We start from the raw sequence: 5,649 nt of genomic DNA on the forward strand, positions 1-5,649 counted from the left end.
AAGCAACGAAGCGCGTTGTGTTAAGAACGAAAAGCGAGCCAGTCTGCTGAACGAGTGTAAAATCCTTCCGAGTAAAGTGGGCAAAAATTCTTGACCAGAACGTGTCACCCGCCGGCGGACTGCAATAGAATGAATGCTGGTGACGCACATTAATTTTGAAGTGAATGGCCGGGTATAGGAAATGCGCTCTCGTCACGGCATGTTCAGGAAACTTAGAAGTTTTGAAGATGTATAGAAAGGACGTTCATTCACCGGGGCCCTCCCGAGCAGGCTGCGTTTTAACATTTCAGGGGACAACACTGTTCCCTCACCACTTTAGGAGCCATGGGGTCGAATTCAAGCCAGACCACAATGTGTGAAATGGGAATGTTCTTGGCTTTCCCAGAACGCGCTGTTTTTTTTTTTTTTTCATCCACATTTAAAAAATATTTATATAAACTATTCTAAATTAACCCCGGGGATGACTTTTGTACTGTATTGCGCAAAAGTGAAAATATCGCGCAAAAACGACGGAATCTTGAAGGCAATCACCCTTAAAAATTCCATCCATCCATCATCCAACCCGTTATATCCTAACTGCAGGGTCACGGGGGTCTGCTGGAGCCAATCCCAGCCACCACAGGGCATAAGGCAGGAAACAAACACCGGGCAGGGCGCCAGCCCACCGCAGCTCTTAAAAATTGAGGTTTCCAATTATTCTTCCGAGAAATTCCACAGGGGACCCCTTTGTGGTTCCCAAAAGACCTATCCACATGAAAACAAAAGGAAGAACATTTACTTGTTCAGATTTGCAACTAATTTCCATAAATAGATGTTAACAGATTTGTGAAATTCCAACGGGCTCCTGTGTTTAAAAGAACCCTCACTGTATACAATCAAGTTCTGGTTTTCCTTATCAGTTACTGTTACACTATATATTAGAGATTTCATTTTTTTTTTTTTACTGCATATAAGGGAGTTTTTCAAAGCAAAAAGAACCAACTTTATTAGACAACCTGTCACAGAATAAAATGGTGTTTTGTCAAGCAATGGCTCTACAAGGAATCACACAATCCAGTAAAGAACCATAAAGTGCCAGTAAAGTTGTTAAGAGGGATTGTGGTCCGCATAGCCGCAGATCAAGGTGGTGTGATAAGCCGTGACATGCGAGAGTCCTGTCTGGATGTCACATCAAAGAACGTGATCTTGGCAGGGTCCTCCTTGGTGATTTCGATTTGTCTGCAGGTTTGGTGCATTGGCGATCCTAAATTGTCCCTGGTGTATGTTTGGTGTGTGGGTGAGTGCCCTGCTGTGGACTGGCGCTCTGCCCGGGGTTTGTTCCTGTGCCCTGTGTTGGCTGGGATTGGATTGGGAGTGTTAAGATGTAGCAGTTTGGATAATGGATGGATGAATATGCAAAATCGTTTCATCTTCAGGCTGGGTATGCCGGATTATAATCAAAAAGCAATCCAATGTGTTAATTACATTGCAATGCAGTGCCTTTTAGTTATCACCTATAAAGACAAAATTTAAGCCACCAGCTTTTTAACAGGTAGCTTACAGTGACGGTGACAATCTAATTATAACTGTACCAAAACTATCTCCATAAACATGTACATTTAATTTACATTATTGAAATAAATTGACAAGCTTAATTTAGTCACACAGTTCAATGAACATAAAGTATAATGATAATTTTTAATATTTGTTTATTTGTCGTATTCGCAGTGCACTCGCTAACAAAAGCAAATGGGGCAATGTAACGATTCAAACAATGCACAGCCTCGGGGAGATTTTTTTTTTTAGCTTGCCAAGATGGAACGTTCTAGATGGGGATGAGAAATGGAGAATGATATTTGCCAAGTTTTAAAACAAGTAAGAGGTGATTATACTTTGAATGAAATCTGCCTGTAATAAGGCATTGAGGAGCGCCAGCCCTGTTGCGGTTTTGATAATTTTAATTTTATTTTGCCACATTTGAGTGTTCTATAATTTTGCTACTTTGAAGATTATTATTATGTCATGTCAGTCAGTCATTACCATCCATCCATCTATTTTCCAACCCACTGAATCCGAACACAGGGTCACGGGGGTCTGCTGGAGCCAATCCCAGCCAACACAGGGCACAAGGCAGGAACCAATCCTGGGCAGGGTGCCAACCCACCACAGGACACACACAAACACACCAAGCACACACTACGGCCAATTTAGAATTGCCAATCCTCCTAACCAGCATGTCTTTGGACTATGGGAGGAAACCGGAGCACTCGGAGGAAACCCACACAGACACGGGGAGAACATGCAAACTCCACACAGGGAGGACCTGGGAAGCGAACCCGGGTCTCCTAACTGCGAGGCAGCAGCGCTACCACTGCGCCACCGTGCCGCCCTCAGTTATTACCCAACCCGCTATATCCTAACACAAGGTCATGGGAGTCTGCTGGAGCCAATCCCAGCTAACACAGGGCACAAGGCAGGAACAAATTCCCAGGCAGGGTGCCAGCCCATCGCAGGGCACCCACACTCCCACACACCAAGCACACACACTAGGGACAATTTAGGACCACCAATGCACCTAACTTGAATGTCTTTGGACTTTGGGAGGAAACCGGAGTACCCGGAGGAAACTCAAACAGACACGGGGAGAACATGCACACTCCATGCAGGGAAGACCCATGAAGCGAACCCAAGTCTCCTTACTGCAAGGCAGGAGTGTTACCAATGCACTGCCTTTGGAGATGCATTATTCATTCAATTAATTTCTGTCTCCTTACTGTGAGACAGCAAAGCTACCTCTGTGCCACCGTGCTGCCCCTATTATTATGATTATTATTATTATCTATATGTTAGACCCCCCCCCATGTTTGATCTGTCCATCAAATTGTTCAAGAAATCCATGGCGCTGCTACGATATGGCAATGCGGCCATCTTTGAGGGGAAAAAGGAGAAACATTGCAACGTGGTATTGAAGTACTGTACTTTAATTATAGCAGCGAGGAAATGAATGCTTTTATGCAGCTTTTAATGATTTTATACTGTTTTTTTTTTAATAAAACATGCATCATTGTTCAGTCCCACCAGTGGGTCCAATACATTGGGGCTCACTTTAAAGAGTTAAACCCGTAACGCAGATACGGCAAATGAAATGAACGAATGACGCGTCCCTAAACGCAGTGCATTGGTAACCGCCTGCCTTGCAGTAAGGAGACTTGGGTTTCCTTCCCGGGGCCTCCCTGTGTGAAGTTTGCCAATTCATCCCCTGTCTGTGTGGGCAAGACATGCATGCTAGACGAACTGGTGATGCCAATGTGGCCGTTTGGTGTGCTTGCCCTGTGATGGACTGGCACCGTTTCCAGGGTCTGTTCTTGCCTTGCACCCTATGCTAGCTGGGATACGCTCCAGCCCCCATCCCACGACCCTGATCTGGATTTATCGATGTGTTTCCCCAGTTGCTTGGTTTGCATTTGCTGAGCAGTTACTGCCGGTTTATAAATCTGCTGGATTAGTGGTTCAGGTAGGGGAATGCGTACTGGCATTGGCAGTGTTTAAACAGCACTTGTACTGTATATGAAAGCATTGCTTCTAAATATAAAAATGTATTTTGACTGTTTGAGTTTGCCATGTATAAAACAATCATTAGAGGATCAGCCCTGCAGTCAAAACACACACCACTCCTTTAATTTCTACCTTGAGGGTTTAAAATGGAGACATCGTAAGGTGAGTAATGTGGTGATTAGTGTTGCCGTTTCGTGGATCCTGTAATCAGAGTTAAATTCCAATGTCTGGTTGTTGTCTGAGTGAAGTTTTCATGTTGCCCCCTATTCCTGTCCGCCCCCTAAACTAATTGTCACATCTAAAGTAATCCCAGTGGGGATACTGGCATGAGTGGGCCCTATGTAGGATTTGTGCCACCAGAATAGACCCCTGGGTCCCCGAGATCCTCACGTTGGGCTAAACATATGTGTGGCCACCTTGAAGTCAAACAGACATTTAAAAATAAAACAAACTGTGAGTCAGAGACTCCAAATCCTTTTTTATTTTTGTGGTCTGGCTATTTATGATGATGAATTACTGATAATGCTGTAAACCACAAGCACACTTTGGATGTTTCTGTAATTACGATATCTTGGCCTTGACTACACTGGGCTTTGTAATCCAAGAAGATTAAGGAGGCTCGTGAAGGGCAACCCAGAAGGCCATCTAGTTAATGGTGCAGAGTCTCTCCAGTAACCTGATCTGTGTCGCTTGTTAATCTATATTTGTCAGGTTTAATCAGTTATAATACGCACTAGAAGAAGGTCAAGGCAAGGAGGCCATACATGAATGAAGAAACTGGGGCTTAGGTGAACGAGCAGTGGCAGGGTGGGGTGGACTGGAGACTTGCCAAGACACACACACAGATTGCTGCAGGACCCCCATACCTGTAAGTGGTAAGGCTATAAAGGCAAATGCTGTTGACAGCTGCTATGAATCTCATATCTTTACTGGCATCAAAGCCTGAACAATAATTGGCTAATCATATTACAACCTGAATAAACGTCTACTGATAAGAAACAGCAAACATTAACTCGTTACTTAACTCCTGGCACATCCGCCTCAAATCGTTTTCTCTCTTAGTTTCTACCAAATTCTGAACGGGAGTTGACTCCGCACACACTGTGAGAAGAAACGAATCAAAATGGTGTTATTGTGAACTTGGCAATTACATTAATCTGATTTGATAAAGAATCTGCAGCCTCAAAAAAAAAAAAAGGGGGCAAAAGCGGTTCTTCGGGGCGACGCCATAAGGAAATAAAAAAAAGTAAATCATTGTTTAATAAAGGCAATATTTTTTGCCTGTGCTTTCATTAGTATAAATGGACGCCACAGCTTTCCTCCACTGAACCCCACCACACAAGACACACGCCTCGGTGACATGGCAGGCTGATCGAGCAGCTCTCCTCTGCCAGGGTGCCCTCACCAGGCTGTCCTGCAACAAAACTGACCTTTGACTCATTTGTCTTTGCACTGTCAAGTGTGCACATTGCGTGATATCTAAAGGTAAGCATTTACACTTGTGACTTTTTAAAACCCTCAAGGTCTCCCTCTGTTCTGACGTTTATCAGAGGTCACCATTGCTGGCTGGCGCATACAAAGCAGATTGCAAATCACAGAACATTGAGCAAGTGTGGAAAAGCTGTAAGGAAAACGTCAGTCATGGATGGGCACAGGTCAGCGTGACGCTGGCATTCAAGTCCATCGAGGAGCTGGAAAGCGAGAGAACTTGTAGCACGCTTATCGACTCTCCCTCCTCCATGTTTAGTTTATATGGTGCCTTTCCTTTATGATGATTTGTAACACACTTTGGTTTGTTTATTATGTATATAGTGCCTTTCACCGTGTTAACATGATATTCACCTCATATTTGATTTATATGGCATCTTTCCTCAAGGTATTGTGCAACACGCTTACATAATATTCATATTTAATTTACATAGTCTGCGGTGGGTTGGCACCCTGCCTTGTGCCCTTTGTTGGCTGAGATTGGCTCCAGCAGACCCCCGTGACCCTGTATTCGGATTCAGCGGGTTAGAAAATGGATGGATGGATGAATTTACATGGCACCTGTCATTTTGTGCAACATGATTACTTGATATTCAGTTAATATTTAATTTATATATCGCCTTTCCC

This window comes from Polypterus senegalus, chromosome 10 (genome assembly GCF_016835505.1).
Source record: "Polypterus senegalus isolate Bchr_013 chromosome 10, ASM1683550v1, whole genome shotgun sequence".
Classification (NCBI taxonomy): domain Eukaryota; kingdom Metazoa; phylum Chordata; class Cladistia; order Polypteriformes; family Polypteridae; genus Polypterus; species Polypterus senegalus.